The sequence below is a fragment of the Stomoxys calcitrans genome, chromosome 1 (assembly GCF_963082655.1).
Source record: "Stomoxys calcitrans chromosome 1, idStoCalc2.1, whole genome shotgun sequence".
Classification (NCBI taxonomy): Eukaryota; Metazoa; Arthropoda; class Insecta; order Diptera; family Muscidae; genus Stomoxys; species Stomoxys calcitrans.
Genome location: NC_081552.1, coordinates 246,063,693 through 246,089,556, shown reverse-complemented (window position 1 = coordinate 246,089,556; position 25,864 = coordinate 246,063,693). Strand labels below are relative to the sequence as shown.

Here is a 25,864-nt window from a genome sequence, read left to right as displayed (position 1 = left end):
AATAGCAGCTACATGTCGCTGCGCATCAGGATAAATTTCGCCCAATTTCATTGCAAATGTAATTAAATGCGGCGAACCAACTCTGCTTGAACACTGTTATCTTTGTTGTGTATTGTTGTTTGTGTGCTGACAAAGAATAATCCGTCGGATTTCGCAATAATTTAATAGGCATTTTCGCTGTGAATGAAGTCAGTATGTTACGAGGCCCCTATTTGCGGCCAAAAATGATTTGGGCACCGGCTAGATTTCGTCGCCTTATCAGGGGAGGTCCCATCCCATCATCTTTCGCCCCGGGGTCGTATCAATAAATAAAAATGTTCTAACAAACTAGACAACACTAACACACAAGCACAGATTTCTTCCTAAGTGGGAGGTAGATGGAAACCTCCAGTCGCCCTGCCCTACCATGGTCATGTGGACATCCCCTTCTTCAAACATGATCCCTGTATCCCGCTCAAGCCACCACACCTACCTCACGTTGACACCCCCCTTATATCCACAATTTAGCACAACATATTTCTTTTTTTTTTAAACAAGTCACAACATCATAAATTTTATTTAAAATATAAAGGCCTAAAACTAACGCAATTCGTATTAAGATTCCTGTCTTTCTTTTATCAAAATCATCAACAATAAACTGACAGTACTGAGTTTTAACTAAATTATAGCATTAAATCAATTAACTTAATCTTCTAATTTTTAACTTTCTTGTTACATGAAACGAACACTGAACACTAGAACTTGCAAAGAAGGATAATCAAATTAATATAAATAAAAACGGTTAAGCCTGGCCTACCTAAGGGAGCTCTCTTAGAAGGGACACACTGTTGGGAATAGACACCCTACAAACGCGTACTCATGAACGTTTTGCAAATTCTATCACATAAAAACAAGTAAAAAAAACGTAAGCTAAAACTTAGGATATATGAAAAAAATATAAAAAAAATGGTCAATAAATAATAATGTAAGAAATAAATATGATGGTAAAAATAAAGTAGAAGGTAGTTAAAAAATCAAAATATAATAATCATGTCAATATCCACATACATAAAAAAAGGTAATGAAAAGTTTGATTACTATTGCATTATAACCCCAAGGTTTTAATCTTTCGGTATCATCTATTTCGGGAGGAGAATAAAACGTTTCGTCATCAGTCGAATTCGCCTTTTCAAAGTAAAAGTTAGTATGTGTGCGTGACTTCATATAATTTCAAATTCAAAGTCGTTGGAGGTGTTCAACTGGTGGTACCTTTTGCCATCACCAAAACAAAAGTGTACGGCCGAATGCAAGCAAAGATTCCGCTTTCCAGAGATAACTGGGATAGTTCCCCTAATTTGGATAGCCTGATGGCAACAATTGTGCACCTCTGGATTAACGTTGACCAACGATTTTTCATCCAACCAAACCTCTCGGTCTGGACAACAACGGACGGAATTTCCTCTCTCGCCCTCTTTTGGGCACAATAAACTAAAAAAGCGGCCTACCTTTATAACCACCAGATGAAACGGTGGCGTTTGCGGTAATCACCGTTCAATGTGTGTTTCTGAATCGGGGGGAATTCACTTTAGCCTTAACCCAGCCACTTGCACCAACAAAAATTTCGCCTCCTCTCGTCCAGGAGGCTTTATTTTATCTTATTTGGTATCTTTATTTATTTCTCACAGTCTCGATTAAAACAGCAAAACGACTTATGTCGACACACAAAACACCCACTGGAATTTTCTCTTCCTTATTATTACTTTGCAATTCAAATTTAAATACACATCTCTCAGATATAATGTCATGCACTTTTCTTTTCAACTGACCTCCAAAATGCCTAATTAACCCTCTTTTATTACTTTGTTCTCACTCAATCATAAAAATTAGCCATCTTGAGTTAATAGCCATATTGATTTTATGCATTAACTCCGGTTTTAGAACATTTGTAACCCAATAGCTAACATTTAAATTCTCTTAAATCTTTTCGTTTGGAGCGGCTACTTTATATGAATGAAAACCGCTTTATCGTCGTATAGCCGCCCAACAACAATCTCACCCAGTGTAGTAATTCGCCATATGCAATGGCAAATAACATACGCAATGGCAACTCTACGCGTCAGCTGGGCGAAAACCATCTGTTTACTTCGTGGCTCTTGGTAGAAGGCCATAAGGTAATATCGTTCCATCATTTCTCCGCAATTATTTATTAATATTCCTTTCTTCCTCTATTTTCAGGTACCGGGAAACATGCTACGGTGGCCTGCCTGATGCCGTGATTGCAGGTTTATGAAACCCATCCTCTTGGGTATGGATGTATTTCATAAATCCTGACAATCACTTGCATCAGGTCTGCAATCTCTCGGCAGGTTCCCCCTCGCAGAGCTGGGGTTAGCCATCGGGCCACATATAAAAAAGGCAGCCCCAGTTCTCCAACGTTTGCCCGGGGAAGCCGCCGTGAAATAAACACCGCTTCCCCCAGCCTGTAAGAATGGGATCCAGTAATTGACCATTCCAACGAGGGACAATAAGAACAACTGAAAACAAAAAAAAACTTGCGCATGGCAGACCACACGTTCACATTGCTGTCGCTGGTCTGCCGAACGGTGTGCCCAAGTTAATCCCAACTCCTCCTGTCGCTGGAAGGCACTAGGAGTGGGGAGTGTGACGTGGAAGTCGGCCGCCACGCAGACGTAAAGGCCTCTTTATAGGGGACATCCACGCCAATTTTTTTTTTTCCTCTGGCACGTGGTATACTAGGGTGTCCCGCAACAAAACTCCTGGCCTGACAAGAGATTCGCCGGCAGGGCTGGTGTGCGGGAAAATCAGAAGTGGTATCGAAGAGTTATAGTGCAACGTGGGGAACTCCCACACCCTGAATCAAAGCCGGGTATCATGAATAAAGTCAGGGAAGTACCGAAGTCGCTCACTTGTCCCAAGGTCACTTTACCCTCTAGTATCTCGTTATAGGTTTTGGCTGATCCTAGCACTACATTTGCATATGATAAGAAGTTCGGAAAGTTTGGGGTAAGGATTGGCATAAAAAAATTAAAGTCAATGAATTGAATTAGGATCGCGAAAACAAATCGGGGTATAATTACTAACGTAGTTGTATAATTACAAAAAATGTATAATTACGGAAAAAAGGTGTATAATTAAAAACGAATTGTATAATCACGAAAATTTGTAAAAGTCGGACAAAACAAACGTATAAAGGAAGAAATAATCGACTAGAATAATCAGGTATTCAATTTATGTACACAGATATCTTTTAATATTGCACTATAGGTTTATATAAAAGTAATATTAGGACGAATACAACATAAAATCAAAATTTGTCAATCTTTAAAGCTATTTGTATTCTTAACCTAATATCACAGTTTGTAGTCATCAATACTAAACCTATATTGCACTATATTTGAATATCTTTAACATGATACGTACCTAACGTCTTGCCTTGTAATGTTTCAAGTTCATACATGTTATTGCCGACAGGTCTAACGATTCGACACTTCAAAAACTTCTTACAAAATTTGGCATTACGATCTTTAGCAAAATCAGACGAAACAGTATTACGGCGATATACTTCTTGACCGGGTAGGAATCTAACGACGCGTGCTCGTTTATTATACCTCTCAGAACTTCTTTCATATGCCTCATGCATTTTCCTTTTCACCTTCTCTCTGATCATTTCCAATTTATCCGGTCGCTGTAAATCAGATATCTCATGATCGGACATGGATAGCAATTTCCGTGCCAACTTATAGTCCGTGCCATTAGAATACATCTCGTAACCGAATAATGAAAAGAAAGGGGTTGCTCCAGTTGCCGAATGGACTGATGTTCTAAGAGCGCACTCGATCTCCGATAAGTAGAGATCCCAATCTCGATGGTCTTCATTCAAATATGTCCTTATGGCCGATATGACAGACCGATTTACACGTTCGGAAGCATTGGATTGGGGTGAGTACACTGCGGTTCTCATATGCGTTATTTTATAAGCAGATATCATATCTTGAAAACTTTTGGATATGAATTGAGCACCATTATCGCTGTGGATCACCTCCGGTACACCAAATTTATGAAAAATTTCACTTATTAAAAATCGAATAACATTGGCAGCAGTAGCATCACGCATAGCCTTCAAGAAAGTGAATTTGGTGAAGTGATCCACAACGATAAAGATGTACGCATTACCATTCTTAGATCGCGGGTACTTCCCCAAGAAATCAATATAAAGCTTTTGAAATGGCCTATCCGTAATCACTTCTTGTCCAATACTGGGTCTCAAATTCTGATTACAGGGCTTCGTCTCCTTACAGACCTGACAATTCTTGACAAATCGTTTAACTTGGCTCGCCATATGTGGCCAATAGAAAAACCTTCTGACTCTTTCTAGCGTCTTCGTGACTCCACCATGAGCGGTTGTTAGAGTATTATGGGCTTTTTCAATAATAGCATGGGCAATACCGGACGGGATCCATAACTTCCACTTACATTCCTGTTCCAGTTCCTGGTCAAAAATGGTTCTCTTATAAACGTATCCATCATCAATTTTCAAATCTGGAAGTTTATCCTTGTTTTCGGTTATGGTCTTTATGAGGTCGAGGTATTCCTCGCTTTCGAATTCTGTTGTCTCAAAATCAAGAAGTTCTTCTGATATCTCTTCAATCATGATATCTTGGGGCGCCCTGGACAACATATCCGCAACAACATTATCTGAACCCTTTCTATGTTCGATCTCAAAATCAAATGGTTGGAGTTGGAGTGACCAGCGCGCCAGTCGACCACTAAGATCCTTTAGGGTCATCAACCATTTAAGACTGGCGTGGTCAGTTATGACGGTGAATGGCATCATCTCCACATAGGGTCTAAATTTCTTGATAGCCATCACCGCCGCTAGGCACTCCTTCTCCGTTACGCTATAATTCCGTTGGCATGCGTTCAATTTCTGCGAATAGAACGCTATAGGGTGCTCCTCCTTCTGGTCATTCAATTGATAGAGAACGGCGCCGATACCATACTCCGATGCATCGCATTGTATAAAAAATCTTTTCGAAAAGTCAGGGTGGCGCAAAACTGGTGCAGACGTCAAAGCCTTCTTTAAACTCTCAAATGCCTCAATGGCCTTCCCAGTCATTTCAAACTTCTTTGCCTTCTTGAGAGTGTCGGTTAACGGTGCTGATATTGAAGCAAAGTCCTTAATAAACCGTCTGTACCAGCCCGCCGTACCCAAAAAGCTCCTGACTTTCCTGGGGCTTCTCGGTATCTTGATCATCCGAATCGCTTGTACCTTATCGGGGTTCGTCTTAAGCATGCCATTTCCAATTATAAAACCTAGATACTTGAGCTCCTGGAAACAGAATTGAGACTTTTTTAACCCAATTGTTAGATTAGCCTCTTTAAGACACTTAGCTACTTCCTCCAACAGTCTTAAATGCTCATTGAAATCGCTAGAAATTATCAATAAATCGTCCAAGTATATAAAAACATTTTCCTTGAGGCGCTGTGGAATAACTCGGTCCATAAGCCTACACAAGCGTTGGGCCGCGTTACATAAACCGAATGGCATCACTCTGAACTGGTATAGAGGACGTCCAGGCACCGTAAACGCTGTGTATGGCTTACTTTCCTCGTCAAGTTCAATTTGCCAAAAGGCATACTTTAGATCCACACTGCTTATATAATATGTCTCATCGATTCGGCTTAGAATGCCATCAATATTTTGAAGGGGATATGCGTCCTTCACAGTTAATTTATTTAATTTCCGGGCGTCTAAGCAAAATCGATTTTTTCCAGGTTTCCTTACAATAGTGGTCCTGTTGCTCCAAGGACTGTTGCTCTCCTCAATAACCTTCAGACGGAGCATAGTATCTACCTCATCATAAACAAGAGCCTGTACCGCTGGAGACATGGGATAATATCTATCCTTAAATGGTGCAGCACCCTCAATCAATTGAATTGAATGTTTTTCCAGGCTGGTCTGACCAAGGCCCTTTTCCTCAAAGGTATCGAACTTAGCTACTACCTCCTTCAATCGTTCGTTCTGATCATCACTCAATACATGGGGATTCAGTTTATACACCTCTCCCTCCTCTATCAAATCCCTTTGGACCTTATCGATGTCGATTTGAGCGACTTTAATAATATCCGGAGCCAGCCGAAATAGTTTCCAGAAATCAATTCCGAGATATAACTCCTGATCCAAATCTGGGCATAGATAAAGTTCAAGTTCATGTTTTTCCTCTTTATATAGGATTTCTAATTTAATCTTTCCTAGTACTCTGTACTCTTTTCCACCGGCAGTTCGAACATTCGAAAACAATTTCTTTATGTCCAAGCTTAATTTCTCTATGAACTCTCGGCAACCCTTCCCTAATACACTGACTGAGGCGCCGGAATCTAAAAGGCCTTTAAGTTTAATGCCTTGAACCTCCACCTCTGCGTAAGGTCTGGGGTCCATATTTTGACTTACATGTTTGATTGACTCTAATACATTCTTGAAAATCTTTCTTTTTTTCTCAAATTTTACGCGCACTTTAGGCGGGTTTCTTTTATTCGCAGTTACAGAATCCAATTCAAATATGCGTGATCTAATCTCGTTATAATTTTTCTCTCGAGTTTCTAGTGGTATATAATGTCTTAATTCAGGTTTAAAATTTAATTCATTTGCTTTAAAAATGTTATTTATTATTTCATTCTTATTTCTATTTTTAGATGATGATGCTATTTCTCTGATCTGGGGGAATTCAGGATTGGACGTGGCCCCCCGGCATACTCCACGCCCTGATTCAGGTTTCCCTGTTTACAGGACGGGCATTTGGGAGAAATAGTCCCAGGTTTTCCACAACGGTAGCAAAACAAATTTCTTTCTGTGGAGTCGCAGTTTCTGAAAGTGTGGCCTTGTTTCTGGCAATTCCAACATAATAAAGTTGGTTTCGTTTTTCGGATGAACTGTATGGCGGATACTTCCTCACATTTAGAAGATTCGTGGTCACATTCGGATGAACCTTCCGCGTATATTTCGCTGACCTGACGAATTGGACGAGATGGAAGTACAGGTCTTATTTCCCTTCTTGGAAAATTCTTCTCCGCTTCATTGCACTCTATTCTCAGCTGTTCAACGGACGAAACTTGAATGGGGTAAATAATTCTCGCTACACTCTCTTTAACATTTTTCTTTAATATCTTCATCATATCATATTCGGATATAGGTTGGACTAACTTAGCCCTAATCTGGCCCATAATATGGAAAAATGTATCAATAGACTCATTTGGTTGTTGTTTACGCTGAGCTAATTCTGTCACTATTTCAAAATTGGATCTGGTGGATTGATATTGGCTTAACAAACTATGCTTCAAACTGGGCCAATCCGAAAACTTATTCGTTTTCAGGGATAGCCAATACCATGACTCGGCTGGACCGGATACTATTAAAGAAAAATCCCTTAATATCTCTGCCCATGGAATATGGTACTGTCCCTGAAAGTATTCAAGACGATACACGAACTCTTCAACGGAAATACCCCCTGAAATGCCATCAAACCTTAGTCCCAACTTGTCTATTCGCACACGCTTATTTTCCCTCAGTGTATCATTCGGAAAATGACTACATACTGAACCTGCCACAGAATTGCCATTGGTTGGGCGGTTGCCATTATTTCCTGTTTCTGGTGCAGACAAATTGTCCAAGCCCCCTAAGCCAGAATTAGATGCCGGTGAACTGGGTACATTCCGATTCAAGGTAAGTTCAGTTAACCTTTTTACAGCCTCTGATAACTGTCCTATTGTATTCTTCAAACCACCTAATTCATTCTGGATCATACAAACATTGTTTTCGAGGGCTCTTTGTTGCCTAAGGACCTCTACATTACCATTTCCTGGCGGTTCAGACCTGGCCCCTCCAATCGGTGTCCCACCAGCTGATGGACCCGATATATTGTTGTTGCCTGTCCCCGATCTTATTGTCCCAGACAAATCGGTGATTTGGCTTGTACTAGCCTGGTTTCCAACAGACATATCGGTAACGTATCTACTTCTTTTCTCTTCACTTTCTATAAATGAATTATTTGCATCAAAACTTTCAGGAATTTTTCTCTTTTTCGCCTGGGATCGAGTCTGAATGCTCATAACCTTTCTCTAATTGGACAATAATTTTAACGCCTATATTAAATTATTAGTTTATTTAGAGTATTTATTTTTCTCTTATCTAGAACACATATATTATATTCGGGGGTTTTACGTGAGTAGTGGTGGGTACGGGTTATATTATTGACTCTCTTTCGAGCACCAGTCTGAAATCTGGGAAATCAAAATTAAAACAAAACAAAAATTTTTTTTTTCGTGCTTTCGACACCAATATCTTGCAAATGATGCCAATTTCATACCTATTTGCCTGATACAACGGACCTCTAAATCCTATCTAGAGCGGCTATCAGGTCTAACATAGATCTGGACACAACATTAAACTGTAACTAACACTACACAAAAATAACGACACAGTATGCTTAGTGCAAAATACATTTTCACATAAAAAAGTATGCCACTAAATCCTCCTGTTGTTGGATTATTCACGTCCTCCTTCATTTCCAGTTTTGAAGTATCGGCTCTTCGTACAACGGACTTTTGAAATTTCCAAAACGGTTACGAAGCTTTCGAACCTCTCCACTTTCCAATCAGGGTTCAGTGTTGGTCTATTTCTTTAATTGAAATGGGCTATTACTTTGTGCTTTGGTGACCTACACAAACATAATTAACACAACATTTGACAAAAATGCTGAAAATCTTCCATTGGGCGCCATATTGTTACGAGGCCCCTATTTGCGGCCAAAAATGATTTGGGCACCGGCTAGATTTCGTCGCCTTATCAGGGGAGGTCCCATCCCATCATCTTTCGCCCCGGGGTCGTATCAATAAATAAAAATGTTCTAACAAACTAGACAACACTAACACACAAGCACAGATTTCTTCCTAAGTGGGAGGTAGATGGAAACCTCCAGTCGCCCTGCCCTACCATGGTCATGTGGACATCCCCTTCTTCAAACATGATCCCTGTATCCCGCTCAAGCCACCACACCTACCTCACGTTGACACCCCCCTTATATCCACAATTTAGCACAACATATTTCTTTTTTTTTTAAACAAGTCACAACATCATAAATTTTATTTAAAATATAAAGGCCTAAAACTAACGCAATTCGTATTAAGATTCCTGTCTTTCTTTTATCAAAATCATCAACAATAAACTGACAGTACTGAGTTTTAACTAAATTATAGCATTAAATCAATTAACTTAATCTTCTAATTTTTAACTTTCTTGTTACATGAAACGAACACTGAACACTAGAACTTGCAAAGAAGGATAATCAAATTAATATAAATAAAAACGGTTAAGCCTGGCCTACCTAAGGGAGCTCTCTTAGAAGGGACACACTGTTGGGAATAGACACCCTACAAACGCGTACTCATGAACGTTTTGCAAATTCTATCACATAAAAACAAGTAAAAAAAACGTAAGCTAAAACTTAGGATATATGAAAAAAATATAAAAAAAATGGTCAATAAATAATAATGTAAGAAATAAATATGATGGTAAAAATAAAGTAGAAGGTAGTTAAAAAATCAAAATATAATAATCATGTCAATATCCACATACATAAAAAAAGGTAATGAAAAGTTTGATTACTATTGCATTATAACCCCAAGGTTTTAATCTTTCGGTATCATCTATTTCGGGAGGAGAATAAAACGTTTCGTCATCAGTCGAATTCGCCTTTTCAAAGTAAAAGTTAGTATGTGTGCGTGACTTCATATAATTTCAAATTCAAAGTCGTTGGAGGTGTTCAACTGGTGGTACCTTTTGCCATCACCAAAACAAAAGTGTACGGCCGAATGCAAGCAAAGATTCCGCTTTCCAGAGATAACTGGGATAGTTCCCCTAATTTGGATAGCCTGATGGCAACAATTGTGCACCTCTGGATTAACGTTGACCAACGATTTTTCATCCAACCAAACCTCTCGGTCTGGACAACAACGGACGGAATTTCCTCTCTCGCCCTCTTTTGGGCACAATAAACTAAAAAAGCGGCCTACCTTTATAACCACCAGATGAAACGGTGGCGTTTGCGGTAATCACCGTTCAATGTGTGTTTCTGAATCGGGGGGAATTCACTTTAGCCTTAACCCAGCCACTTGCACCAACAAAAATTTCGCCTCCTCTCGTCCAGGAGGCTTTATTTTATCTTATTTGGTATCTTTATTTATTTCTCACAGTCTCGATTAAAACAGCAAAACGACTTATGTCGACACACAAAACACCCACTGGAATTTTCTCTTCCTTATTATTACTTTGCAATTCAAATTTAAATACACATCTCTCAGATATAATGTCATGCACTTTTCTTTTCAACTGACCTCCAAAATGCCTAATTAACCCTCTTTTATTACTTTGTTCTCACTCAATCATAAAAATTAGCCATCTTGAGTTAATAGCCATATTGATTTTATGCATTAACTCCGGTTTTAGAACATTTGTAACCCAATAGCTAACATTTAAATTCTCTTAAATCTTTTCGTTTGGAGCGGCTACTTTATATGAATGAAAACCGCTTTATCGTCGTATAGCCGCCCAACAACAATCTCACCCAGTGTAGTAATTCGCCATATGCAATGGCAAATAACATACGCAATGGCAACTCTACGCGTCAGCTGGGCGAAAACCATCTGTTTACTTCGTGGCTCTTGGTAGAAGGCCATAAGGTAATATCGTTCCATCATTTCTCCGCAATTATTTATTAATATTCCTTTCTTCCTCTATTTTCAGGTACCGGGAAACATGCTACGGTGGCCTGCCTGATGCCGTGATTGCAGGTTTATGAAACCCATCCTCTTGGGTATGGATGTATTTCATAAATCCTGACAATCACTTGCATCAGGTCTGCAATCTCTCGGCAGGTTCCCCCTCGCAGAGCTGGGGTTAGCCATCGGGCCACATATAAAAAAGGCAGCCCCAGTTCTCCAACGTTTGCCCGGGGAAGCCGCCGTGAAATAAACACCGCTTCCCCCAGCCTGTAAGAATGGGATCCAGTAATTGACCATTCCAACGAGGGACAATAAGAACAACTGAAAACAAAAAAAAACTTGCGCATGGCAGACCACACGTTCACATTGCTGTCGCTGGTCTGCCGAACGGTGTGCCCAAGTTAATCCCAACTCCTCCTGTCGCTGGAAGGCACTAGGAGTGGGGAGTGTGACGTGGAAGTCGGCCGCCACGCAGACGTAAAGGCCTCTTTATAGGGGACATCCACGCCAATTTTTTTTTTTCCTCTGGCACGTGGTATACTAGGGTGTCCCGCAACAAGTACTAGGCCAAAAGCCGAATAGAGCACCAACCCTCACATATCTGTATGACAGTTGATTTGCAATCCCATGGCAGCCGGTTGTACGTAACGGATTGACTCGATGGAGTCCTTCATCGGCAAGGGCTGCCGCCTCAGTGTACAACACATTGCTGCAACAACAACAACAACAGTTGATTTTTAGTGTGCCGAGTCTAATTCTCTTATCAGCCTCTGCATGTTAAGGAATTTTCTATTCATTTTCGATTTGCCTTATGAATTTTTAATTCTTTATTATGACACTATCTAGAGCTACGAAATACTTGCATGTGCATGTGTAACATCTGTTTTTATTATATTTTAACTACCACATCATTGTGTTTTAAACTTGTCATGTCTCACCAAGCGAAAAAGTCTGCCAGTTAGTCAGTCTGTTTGGGCAATGAATTATTCACTCCAAAAAAAAAGAGTGCATTCTTAACGTATGAATCGCAATAAGGTACACACCAAAAGCGAAATTCTAGTCATTACGAAAAAAAAATTATTAACTCATTTTATCACGATCAATAAAAAGCTTAGAAACAGTTGTTGGATAGTGGGGATTTACCATTTTTAATTACTTTATAAATCATAAACCTAAACAATGGGCAGCTGTTAAGGTATAGCCTAACATGACACCATACAAATAGCATTTATATTGGAGATCTGCGTTGGTTCCAGTGACGTAACAGATTTCGTGGTAGGTGGTAGGCTTAAAATAAACATGGAAGTGAACACAGAGTCATTTAGTTTGTCATATGATCAGGTTCAATTAAGCTTCGCAAAGATTGCAGTCGCACTGAGCCATCCCTTGTCCAAGAGAGCAAATATTTGCCATCACGAATCACTCGATTCGCAGTTGACACGACAAACATCTGTCTCGCGACCCCTTCTCTATTCCCTTTATCCGCTATCATGTCATAAGCACATAGATATTTTAAACACTTGAAGAGCATTCTATGCAACCACTCTAATATCGCAAAATTCTCTCTATCCCTTGTAGGATATTTCAAGATTGAGAACATTAGATAAAACATCGACTTGATGACAATGCGACAAGCACAAAAGCAAACATAACAAATTATAGATGACAGCAAAACAATGCGGACTCAAAGCAATGAAAGTGTATACAAAATTGATATCAAATACACACACACACACACACACACACACACACACACACACACACACAAATGCTGGCATACCCTCACTAAACACAAAAAGTAAACAGCAAGAAAGAAACAACGAATAAAGAGAAGAATGACTAAAATAAAAACAAAGAAAAACAGCAAGAGCAACAGAAATCAGAAACCTGTTAAGAAATTTCTTTGGTATTCTTATGGTTACAACGTAGTTTCTGTTATTGTTGTTGTTATCGTTCTCCAATTGCATGCGAATGTGTAGTGATAGTATGTTGTTATTGTTGAATGTATCTCATGTAATACGTGCGTGCGTGCTTTCTTGTTATTGTTGCATTATTGTGAGCCTGTAGGAAATGTCAATAGTAAGTCTATACTGAGTAACTATCGACTTTGTCACCAGAACTACAGACAAATTGTACCCAACCCCATGCTATTTGCTATAGACATTTTATATGTCGAAGTCAGTAGTGACATTGTCAGTAGTAAGACATTAGGGAATATATAGAGACATTGCGGGCTATATGAGGCATTGTCAATAGTATGTCGGTAGGAACATTATATAGACATGTTTAATAGTTTAGTCCGCAATTTTCGAACTTTTCACACAATTTCAAAACTACCTGAATAAGGCATAAAAATTTGTTTAAAATTTTATTTATTTTTTAAAATATATACATATTTAGTAAAAAATCTTTTATAAAAGGGAAATATTTGGATAGCTGCCAAATGATCCGTCAAAAATTGCTGTGTCCAAATACCTGACGTCGGTTGCTTTCAGCATTATCACAAAGAATTATCGCCTTATGGTGTGTCTATTAAGTACAAACAAGAAGTTTAAATTGGTGTCTAGAATTTATACCAGCAAAATTATGTTAAACAATTGAGATTAATCAAAACAATGTAGACAATTTGGTGACAATGTCTCATACATAGTAGACAAAAGTGGTGACTTGGGGACACTTAACCCCAGATTTTCCACAGCGGAGTTACTATTACTTTATGGCAATTATCATTTGTGAAATGTGTGGTTAGATTTGTGTGGTATTTTCTACAGAATTGGAATTTTGCAGAAGTTGACTTTTCGTTTTGTTTTGAAAATAGGCAAAGGTAGTTTGTTGTGTGTGTTTTCTTGTTGTCTTTTGCAGACAATTTTGTTGGCCTTGTTTGTTGTTGTGAATATTCATATGGTTTCAGTACAGAAAAAGAAAAGTGGGTTAATTTGTTGGGTTTAAAAAACCAATAACAACAACAACTTTAAATTAATTCAAACAGCCAGCCAGAGTATTGTGACTAACATAATCCTACACTCGTACAATATTTGGACGATGGAATGTCTGCGCAGGGTTGCCATTTTGCCATGCCAAACTTGTTTTTTTTTTAACCAATTTTGGCATTATTGCAAAATTCAAAGGAAGCAAAGATAATAACTAGTTAAAGTCATACTTTGCTCTATATGACAGCATTTTGCCATGACTATTGCTCTGATTCATTCAAAAAACGACTTGCAAGCTGTACGAACTTATTTTGCCGGTATTTTGGCCCATTCCCGAAGAATGACTTTCTTTAGCGGCTAGGTTAGGTTTAAGTGGCAGTCTAACATCAGACTCACTTCGACGTTTTCTTCCATTGTGCTACCACAGTACCTACCGTTGAACCATTCGAATCGCTTTGAAAAGTCCAACAACTTGCGAATGTTGACAGCCACTAAATTAGACAAAGAAATGAGAACTTGACTGCCGGTGTGGGACATACACACAGCAGATGTTCTATAGCAGTGTAGGTTGGTCTGGAAGGAAACATAGGCTATATAATTTTTTGATATCGGGAAGGGGGCGGACCCTCCCCCTTGCCCCAAAAGTACTACCCTAGAGCCGATGTTCTCGACAGGATTCGAACGTGTTCAGCGTCATATGGAACAATGGCACGAATTCGATATCCGCATTCAGGGCGAAGTGTCCCCACCCTAAAAAGATATTAGGGAGTTAAAGAAGGGGCAGCGGACCGGTTCCGGTTTGGCTAGTAGTTTTAAAGTTTATTTCCAAAACCACTTTGACATTTCAATTTTCGGCATTTGTCACTCAAGGTACTTCCGTTGGGGTACATTTCCGTTGTTATGCTAACGACGCTACCTTTTAATTGTACTATGCATAGTATCAAACTTCTCACATATTATCAATGAGTGCTGTCCGATTCAAGTTTAAGCTCAGTGATAAGTGACCTCCTTTTTGTATCCGATTTCGAACGGAGTGCCGCAGTGCAACACTTCTTTGGGAAGAAGGTTTTACATAGCTTCTATAAATGAGGGGAAAACCACCGATGAAAAATTATTCCTGATACTCTGCGCTACGGCGGCCTCCATGGTTGCCATTCCATTTAAACAAATGTTTGATAAACATTTAGACAACATAATCAGTACAATTTTTACCAAAAGTACCTTTACATTTGCCACTAAATCAGGATTTTTGGCCTGTGTGCTGTCCTGTGCTTTTTTCAAATTTTACCATACATAAATAAATCCCATTTTTACAGGTTTTTTTTTGTAGTCCAAATAAACCCAATTCATGGTTAAATAATCGATAAAAGTACCAAAATATGCAACTGTTTTTCAAGAATGCTGTATGGTTGTGTGTGATATGCACATTCATATATCATGTATACGCATGTTCGCTTGTGTGTGTAACTTAAATCCCCCAAAAACGCAGTGTAAACGGATGGGATTTGTTTTTGGATTTAATTAAATCCAGATCATAAAAATTTCAATGTATACGTGCTACAAATTATATAAGCTGTGTTTTATTTCAGTAATATATGGTGTAAATCACAATCGGTAACTATCCAGGACAACTTTGCACTAAAATTATATCGAGAACCTATGACTTGGGCTGGATAAGATTAAAATAAAAAATAACAACTGTATCAATCAAAAATTGTGTCCCTGTTTTTTATACAATACAGTGCAAAACAAGTGTTATCGTCTATTGTTGCATGATAACAATAACAACATATCCAACCCAAGTTGGCAATGGTTATCTTTCCAGTACACCTGACATGCATTGAAATGTGTAATGAAAGTTAAAAAAACAGACCCAATATGGCTTTAAAAATTTTATATTCGTGCCTTCAAGTGACATACATTCTAAGTCGGTTTTACCGGAATTCATTTTGTCCAAGAATGAATTCCATCCCATAAGACTGTGTTCACTAGAGAAGTTTAAGTCACTTGCCCAGCTGATGAAATATTGCAATTTCAGGCTTGTATCCAAATATTGTGAATTGCGGCACGGGATAGCTATGAGCATCACACAAGCTGGCACTTTGAGGTCCGAGCTGTGTGGAGTTCATTGTTATAAAGTGTAGTTTAGCTGCGAGCGTCCAAAGGTTGCGGATAGTGGTACGGAGAGTCTCAATGAGAGGCCTAGCGGCACCGGCTCTTGCATAAATACATGACAAGGCGAGTCATTGGCGCCTTTAAATAACCAATTACCGTCGTGTTCCCGCGGCAACCGGTTGTGTTAGGACTTTCGATGTACTTTTTCAATTCGGCGCAGATCGATCCAGATTTAAATATAGCTGCCATATCGACCGATCACTCCATTTAAGGTCTTGGACCCATAAAAGGCTCATTTATTATCCGGTGTCGCCGAAATATGGGACAGTGAGTTGTGATGGGCCCTTCAACATTCTTCTTCAATTTGGCTCAGAAGGTAATGATTAATAGATTACGAATATGCATACAAAGGTTCATAATTTTGGGAAGAACCTACGGGCTCTTGAGAATTCGGAACCCTCTTAAACCTCGGCAATAAGGGTTCAAATTAAAGGTATGAACGATTAGATTACGAATATGCAAGAAATTAAGCTCTAGAAGGACTCTAAATTAAAACAAATACATATTTACAAAAAAATGAAAAAATTTTGGCCCCTAGGGGAGTCCACGAGCCCGAGCCCTAAAAACTGACTTCATATTCGGATTTCTAGGGTCGAAATTAGGGGGGATGCAAAAAATTAGATTTTTTGCAAACTACCTCGTAAAATACAGTTTTGCCCACAATTACACTTCAATCCCATGGCAGCCGGTTTTACGTACCGGATAACACACTGCTACAACAACAAATACACTGGAGTTCTTCATCGGCAAGGGCTGCCGCCTCAGTGTATAACACACAGCTACAACAACAACAATTACAGTATTATGCTAAAATTCTATCACGCATATCTTAACACTAAGTGTCACAGTGTGGACTTGGCAACACTTCGTGTCAGCTACCTTGTACAAGCTGGAGCCGTGAGTAGAAATTTCGGTGTGTTGCAAACAGAATTCCAAAATTAATATACCTTCATTCTATGATAGTTGGTATAAAAAATCCAAAACCGACAACGGCACTTAGGAGGGCAGTCCTTTACAGACTCACTAAGACAATTCCTTTTTAAGTTCATTGTGGTACCACATTAGCGACAGATAAAGGCTTCTGGCGGGAATCGAACCCATGACCCCTGCAATGGTATTCCAAGCACGCTGCCAACTCGGCTACCGGGACGCCACCCCTTACCATACAAGAACCAACTTAGGGCGGGGTATAAAAAACAATTCAAAATTTCTTTTAATATTTAGAACGCACAAGAAGAAGATTACTGGCTGAGGTGTATATCCATCCCTCTTTTCGGCCAAACACCTAACCTAGTCAAAACTCCGGTTCCTATCAATGAAATAATCGGCTTGCAATTCATCAAAGGCTATTATCGATTTTGCTAAAATTAAAGTGTAACGAAAATAACGGCTTGTGGCAGCCCTGTAGTTTTTTTTTTAATTTATGATGTTGTTGAAAATGCACAATGTTTGAAACTTAACTCACCTTGCTGGGTTGGCGTGTATTTGGCTGCGTGTGTGTGTGTTTCAATGTGTTGATAGCTTTTGCAGTTTATTTTATGACTTGTTTTTTCACTTTTTCCACCGACTTTAAGACACTTTTAGCAGCGTTTCGTTTTACCAAACCACTAAATACGCAGGAAGAACAGGGGGAATACAAAAATATGTATTAAGAAAAAAAAGCTTTTATTAAACACTTGACTAGTATAAATATCGAAATGGTTGCTATTTTTCAATACATTTGCGTTTGTTTTGATTCATCTTTAATTTTTCATTCATTTATTTTTGTTGATTACAGCATCCACATCACATCGGTAAATTTGACGTAGTTGTTACTTCTTTTTATTTTTGGTACACTTGCAAAAACGAGCACTCGTTCACTATTAGAACAACAACACCAAAATTCCTACTACATTCATTATGAGCTCAATACACTACCAACACACCCAAACTTAATTAACACGAAATTTCCAAAACAAAAAGTAAACAAAAATATTTCGCTCAATTCTTGGTAAAATCACAAATATTTATATTTGTCTGCTTTAACGATTTGCACCAAAGAAATAACATCAGTACACAGCCAACAAAACTGGTTCGTTATGGTGAAATTTCAATTTCCTTTCTTGATGAAGATGATGACTATGAAAATGGTGGCAAAAGTTGTTAAAAGCAATAACACTAACGTCACATAAACGACTTATTAATTAACCATTTAACTAAAAGCACTCAAAAATAGATATTACACACACACTCAAATTATATTTAATCTATGTTTTTAACACTTCTATACGCATCGATTTGTGTATAACAAATAGATTACGTTTTTTATTTTATTTCATCCACATACTTAAAAATGGTTTTTTTTTATTAAAATTTATATTTTTATTACTATTCAAATATTTATTAATTCCACTAATCCGTAAATTAAATTATAATATGCCAACGTATACCGCGGAACTGTGAACTGTGCTCTTCACAATGGTACTTTCGATTCAATGAATATTCCCATTCACCACAAACAATTGTCACTCTCACTGTTGTTACGAATGAGAGCAAATGTCAACATAGGAAGAGTAACGGTTAACGAGTACTTACACATCTAATATTTAAACACCGACGACAGGGTGTACTTATAGGGTGAGGTCATGCGAACAGCTGAGTAAATTTTTTTTCTATTTGTTTTGATTTTCTAGTAAATCTAAATGTCAAAGGCTTGATAACACAGCTGTGATTTTTTCTAAACATCTCGAAGGGATGTTCTATTTGATCCGATATTCCACACATAAGCCACAAAACAGTGTTATAATGATGAAAATGCGAAAATAAATCACATTTGAAGAAGATAAGTTGTAACACAAAGCTAAACCACATTGACATTTCACTTTACGGCATTTGCCACTCAAGGTTGTATCTTTGGGGGTAGAGTTGCGTTGTTGTGCTAATGACACTACCTTTTAATTGTACCATGTGCTGACGACAGTAATTTTCAGCAACTTTCGATAGCTGAAAAAACAGGGTGATGCAAAACAACAAAGTAATTATTTTTGATTTTGTTCCCAAAATAATTTATTTTGTTGTTTTGCATCACCCTGTTGTCAAAACAACAAGTCCCTGTTCAATTGTGTATAACAAAATATTGATCATTTTAGTTACTATATCTACAAATAAACCAAACTGAACCATATACGACAGGGATGTCGAAAAGACTAACATAAGGCACTGTGTCAAATTTCAGTGAAATCGGATTATAAATGTGCCTTTATGTGGCCAAAACTTTTAATCGAGATATCGGTCTATATGGCAGCTTTATCCAAATCTGAACCCTTTTGGGCCAAGTTGCAGAAAAATGTCGAAGAGCCTAACACAACTCAATGTCCTAAGTTTCGAAATCGGACAATATATGCGCCTTTTATGGGCCCCAGAACTTAAATCAAGAGATCGGTCTATATGGCATCTATATCCAAATCTGTACCGATCCAAGCCAAATTGAAGAAGAATATCGAAGAGCCCAACAAAACGCACTGTCCCAAATTTTGGCAACATCGGACAATAAATCCGACCTTTATAGGCCCAAAACCTTAAATCTAGAGATCGGTCTTAGATTTTTACGCTGATCAAGAATATATATACTTTATAGAGTCGGAAATGATGGTGGATATAAAAACTTACCGATTTCATTCATGTTCGGTTTATATGGGAGCTATATCAGGTTATATGGTCCGATTTGAACCGTATTTCGCATAGTTGTTGGAAGTCAAAGGAGAACACTATTTCAGCCAAGTCGGACAAAAATTGCAGCTTTTAAAGGCTCAAAAAGTCAAATCGGAAGTCCGATTTATATGGGAGCTATATCCAAATCAGAACCGATGTGGCCCGTTTGCAATCCCCAACGACCTACATCAATATTAAGTATCTGTGCAAAATTTTAAGCGGCTAGCTTTACGCGTTCGACCGCTATCGTGATTTCGACAGACAGCCGGACATGGCTTGTTCGATTTACGATGAAGAATATATAAACTTTATAGGGTCCTAGATCAATGTTTCGAGGTGTTACAAACGGAATGACTAGATTAGTATACCCCCATCCCAGAAAAAAGTTTCTTTCATTACAAGCTATTGCAATAAATCTGTACGAAGTAATAACCATTGTTTAATTTAACATTGCGAGACAATTAAAAACCCCGTTTACATCGCTCTTTAAATCCGAATTTAGTGGCTCGATCATCTGTTTTCCCTTTATAAAATCAGCTGACGAGAGCCTTAAATCCAGATTTAATGAGCAATGTAAACGGGGTTAAAAGTGGTCTCATTTCTACAACAACCACAAATATATATGGTGCCACCACAAATACAGATGGCGCCATCTCGTCATCAAGATGTCATTTCAAAGATAGCATTATTCTCAACACAACCAACAAAACTTGCGCTCATATGTGTGCACGTGTGCAGGTAAAATGAGAAAAAGGGAAACACAAATACGAAAATATTCAAAAAATGGGGCTGTTTGCTGTGAATCAAGGCGAATTTTAAAAGGTGGTTTCACGCAAACAGCCGGCCAGTTTTGACGGTATTAAGATATCAGATTTTTGTTAGCTTTCTCTTTGTTGTTATCTTCTTTCTCGCATCAAGGCGAAACAATTACAGGTGGTCTCATGTGTACAACAACCACAAATCATATGGTGCAATCTTGCCATCTTGTCATCAAGCTGATCGACGTTTTGCCAACACGTGCAAACAAATTTTTGTGCGTGTGTATATACGTGAGCGTACTTGAGCAGAGAGTATGCAAGAAAGAAGATAGCAACAAGGAGAATCCCAATAAAAGTCTAACATCTTAATACTGTCAAGTCTGGCCGGCTGGTAACAGCTGCTCGCGTGAGACCACCTTTTTTAATCCGTCTCTGCTCATGTACGCACACTTTCTGCACACGTACACAAATTTCTTTGTTTGTGTTGGGAAAATCTCGATCAGCTTGATGATAAGATGGCGAATCTACCATATGGTTTTGTTATGTTGTTGTACAAATGAAACAAGTCTAATAATTAATTCAGTCATAGCGGTGAATGTAAACACAGAACTGACATCTTAATACCATCAAACTGGACGGCTGTTTTCAGCTTTTCGCGTGAGACCACCTTTATTAATCAACCTTGCAATTATAACAAGATTATTTTGATACATGTGGAAGATGCTGGCAAAGTCTTTTGGAAAGTTGTGATTAATTAACTTATACCAGTGAAAAACTATAAAACCTATGCATTCGTTTCTTTTTTTAGTAGTTTTGTGAGGTGGGTTTTGTTTGAAATTGTAACAGCATATATGAATTTGAGTACCGTCCACACGCTCCCATTTGCGTGTTCACATGCACGTAAGCAGCTGATTGGTGTCATATTAATTTTTTTATGTACGTGGCAACATTTTAGACAAAGAAACCCAAAAAATTCAAATGTGGTAACCTTGTCAGACCACCGAAAGAACTATTTTCGAATTTTTTTCCCAAAAAAACGTAGTACCAGCCTTAGGGTTGGTATTCTATTCTGCTTTCGGAATAGGCGCTGAAATTTTTAAAAAACGTTTCATTACCTGCATTTATTGTTTTCTCTATTTTATATATTTTTTCTCAAATAAGTAAAGAAAAACGTACCATTCAAAAATGCCGCTAATAGTTTGGAGTGTTGCCACTATAATAATTTTTTGCCATTTTCCTCACTATAAACCGAGTACTACTTTTCCGCCTACGTTTCGCCGACGTTTTTTTCTATATGGAGTTTGACAGCATTCCGCTTGAAAAACTGAACAGAATACTCAGCTTAACTTCGAAAGGGTGGGTTTTATTTGAAATTGTAACAACATATATGAATTTTAGTACGGTCCACACACTCGCATTTGCGTGTTCACATGCACGTAAGCAGCTGATTGGTGCCATATTGATTTCTATCGAAAGAAGAAACCCAAAAAAGTCAAATATGGTAATATTGTTGGACCACTGAAAGAACGATTTTCGGACATTTTCCCCAAAAAAAAACGTAGTACCAGCCTTAAACAATAATTAAATAGAAAGGCTGTTGGCCACCTTATTAAATCCTTCTTGGTTAGGGAAAGTGACAGATGCACATACCGTGTGTGATAGCAACATAAGCATTGGGAATTTACCCGGTAAAATTCCCATCTCTACTCATCTGGCATTGCTACTAACCATCTGGCAACATGGCTTGACTTGCTAAACAGCTGTTTTAAATGTACACATGAGTATATATGTGTGAGTGTATGCAGTGAGCAGTAGCATGTTGGTGGGCAGCAGAGTTTCAACAGAAATTCAGATAATCTCATGCTGTATTATTGCAATATTATTAAATAAAACTTCTCGGCAGCGTGTAAATATTTTAACAAATATAAAGAATAGAGTGCATACTTTAAGAAGCTACCACGAAAAAGTGTTAAAATAGTTTTTTTTTTAAGGCAATGACATAAAGGCATAACCAAGACGGTGACCTTAAATAGTGATGAGAGTGGCATGTTGAATTGGCAGGCAATAACAAAATAATTGTGAAACTAGTGCTACTGTACTCACTCTATCAGTATTCTGTATATACTCTATAGATACACCGGGAAAAGGTGGGCTCGTCCTATTACGTCACAACAGCATCACACATTTGAACACTAACGCACGCCACCCACCCGCAACCTACCCCACTTAACAAGTACACCCACCCACTGAATAAACACTCAACGAACAAGGTGGTGAATGGTAAATCAAAACCCCGGGATAAAGGGATAGTGTGAAAATAAAAAAAAAACAAGTACAAAGTATACAACAAATCGAGGCATTAAAAAACCAACAACAAAAACAAATATAAACAAATAATAAAAGCGGCTAATAAAAATCAACGGGCACTCAAATAACTTTATTGGAGGTGAGTCCATAAGCTTTCGCATTGTTGATGTGTATAATGTTTTAAATCAAATTTATAAGCCAACCCCTCTTTATTGGATGTCTTAGGCACAGGGGTAGGGGCCATGGAATTTTTTCATTGCCACTTGAAGATGTCTTTTTTCGGTGTGGGAAACAGCATGCTGGAAAAATCTGAAAAGAAAAAAAAAAAACTCAAGAGCTCGTAAGGGATAAAAATAAGTCAACAAGAAAACGAACAAATGAATGAGTACACATAGACCGGTCTGCCTGACCGATATGGTCTTGGGTCTCTACTCGAAAGGTCATCTTATTTTACACCATTGACTAAAGCAAACGCTTTGCTTCTTATCACAAAGGGCTGTTGTGTTTTTGTTTTTTAACAATTCTGTTGTAAACTTTGTAATGAATAATTACAGGGTATGTGCAAATTGGACTTTGAAAAATTTGCCTATAAAGCACGATTGCAAAGCTATTCGTCACTAATTGGTAGTGTTGAGTCGTATGGCGTTCGGCTTATCTTTTGAATGAGCTTGGACGCCGTTCTCGTAGAATGTCTAGGTTCTATGACCGGCTCTTGAATGTTGGTTAAACCACTGCCAGCGATAACAAATGTTTTGTTAATTGCCTGACAATCTTCACAGTGTGTTGGAAACTTGCAAGCCTCCAGGTGATTTTAGAAAAGTGTAAAGGCAACCCCGATGAATTGGACGCCCTAGAAATTCCCAAACATTGGGTATTAATCCTGTAAATTCCCAATGTGTGGGAATTTATTGCACATTTATTGTTTAGTGACATGGTCCATAGTGACTCTGCAGTAGGTTTTTCCGGGCATGTAAGTTTTTTGTGCTCAATCTTTCGTCTGCTTGATTCTGTCGAGTGTCAAGACCCAGAAACTCTGCAACTAAGATGGGGTGCGTCCACAGGGATCTGGGTCTGAGTCGAGTGGGTCTGGCTGGGCAGTTAAACAGGTGACGTGTATCGTACGGTCCCTGGTTACAATCGTGACATACATCTTGCACGTCGGCATTAATGCTTGCTCTGTAAGAGTTGAGGTGGTTGCATCTGCCGGAAAGTAATCGAGCCAGAACTACTCTGGTTTGCCGAGGGAGGTCAATTTCTTTAGGTGCAATGTGGAGGCGAACGTTCTCCAAGGACTACATTCACCCGTTAGCCATTTACCGCATCTGCTACCGTGTCTGCAAGAATGCAGTCTAGACCTGCTTGATATGCCGCTTGATCTACAGGTTCTCTCTTGTAACGCAGAACCTCCGCTCTAGATCATGTAAATCTACCTTCTGGGCTTCTGGGCGGTGGATATCTATCCACAAGATGATGATTTGGATGGTCTTTGCGATAACAGCCCAAAAGGTATCGCTGAGACAGCATGTAGTCATGTCTTCGCACTGCTAGGATCTTTGTCTCCTGATGGAGGTGGTCCACATGAGAATTGAGGAGACAGCCCGTCGCAGTTCGGAGGGCGGAATTCTGCCCGATCTGAATATTATTCCACTGCTTGTCACAAAGTTGACGAGATCACACTGGCGCTGCATAACTTACCATAGACAGGCCAATTGCTTTGTACGTGGCCAACAAGGTTTCTTAGTCTGCACCCCAAGTGCTGCCGGCTAGTGACTTGAGGACCTTGTTTGTACTTTTGACTTTATCGCAGATTGCTGTGGCATGTGGGGAGAATGTGTAAGAGCTGTCAAATGTGATGCCAAGTATTTTGGGACATTTCTCCAACGACCGTCACAGTCAGCTCGGCATTTACCCCAAGCGTATTTGTAGTGAATAATGTGGCTAAAGATTTGGTGGCAGATATCTTCAGATTTTTTGCAGCGAAATATGAGGCAAGTTCGTTGAGGTAGACGTTCAACCTATCGCTGAAGTCAACTATCGGTGGGGGGCCTGATGCCTTGATCGTACAATCGTCCGCCTATGATACGATCTCTATGCCGTCTGGAGGGGGTGGAATGGAGGATAGTTAGAGGTTAAACAGTGCCAGAGATATCACTCCACCTTGGGGAACTCCCTGTTTCACTCTAAGGTGCTTCGACTTCTTATGCCTAAATTCCACAAATGACTGGCAGATAATTCGCGACCCAGCGTTTCAAGCCTGGCTGGAGGGACGATAATTTGACATGGCTGACCGTGTCGAACGCCTTCAATAGGTCCAGTGCCACGAGGACCGTCGTGATAGGATAGGCCTGGGCTGATTGAAGCCACGGCAAATGTGTGCGGTGATGGCATGCAAAGCAGTTGTTGTGCTATGTGCTATCTTCGAAATCCATGTTGATGCTCGGCGAATGGAAATTCTCCTACGAGGCTCGGGAGGAGTAATGCCTCAAGCGTCTTTGCTACTGGTGAGAGAAGCGAGATCGGTTTGTACGACTCCTCCAAACTCGGGTCCTTTCCAGGCTTCCGTGGCGGGATCACTCTGCCCATTTTCCAGACATCGGGAACTATAAGAGTGTTCAAGGACAGATTGAGGACAGTAGTAAGGTACTTAACTCCAGGTGAATTCAGGTTCTCCAACATCAATGTAGAGATTCCGTCGGGGCCCAACGCCTTAGATGATTATGGTGTCATGGGGTTCTGTGTAGCATACAGGGCAGAAATTGGATATGGTATCGTATCACCTTGAGAGATGTGAATACAGTTTGCTACACCATTCGGATCTTAAATGGGCTAGAGAAGCTCTGGTTTTCCCATGTAGTACCTTCTCATCATCTGCTATGTTGTGGGCGCCTAACTATATTCGGCTGGTTGTAGTATCCTGGTGAATATACTGCAAGCCCGTTCTGTATGAGGAGGTTGTGAGTGGATCGATGATGGGTTGTTGGATCTCGTCTCTTGACATCCACATATTCCTCCAGACATGTTTCGGAGGTGTTCTAATTCAGTGAGTTGGAAATTCAGGTGAATCTCCTGGGAGCAGCTCAGGATATACTGTTACGAGGGCAGTTATTTGACTTTAAGGATCTTGTTCTCCTCGTGTAGACGATCAATGTTTGTTTCTTCTGTAGGCCTGCAGGTCCGTAGGTTTCTCCATAGTGTACGGTACGGCTCACTCCCTCTATCTAACGGGCT

General features: G+C 39.2%; 2 protein-coding genes across 7 annotated transcripts in view; one reads left to right on the top strand and one right to left on the bottom strand.

Moving 5' to 3' along the window:
• LOC106086939 (protein draper) overlaps positions 1–18,351 on the bottom strand; it is a 100,545-nt gene extending 82,194 nt beyond the window's left edge. For 2 of the 6 annotated variants that reach the window (XM_013251760.2, XM_013251761.2), the window contains exon 1: positions 17,347–18,017. The gene's annotated coding sequence lies outside the window, so the exon portion shown is untranslated. Of the gene's footprint in view, positions 1–17,346; positions 18,022–18,109; positions 18,128–18,249 lie in introns of those variants that run through there. The other 4 variants (XM_059371025.1, XM_059371026.1, XM_013251758.2 and 1 more) reach the window with 4 other exon arrangements.
• Positions 18,352–22,151: 3,800 nt separating this feature from the next.
• LOC106086948 (glycerol kinase) overlaps positions 22,152–25,864 on the top strand; it is a 53,842-nt gene continuing 50,129 nt past the window's right edge. Inside the window, exon 1 of the mRNA XM_013251779.2 lies at positions 22,152–22,775. The gene's annotated coding sequence lies outside the window, so the exon portion shown is untranslated. The remainder of the gene's footprint in view (positions 22,776–25,864) is intronic.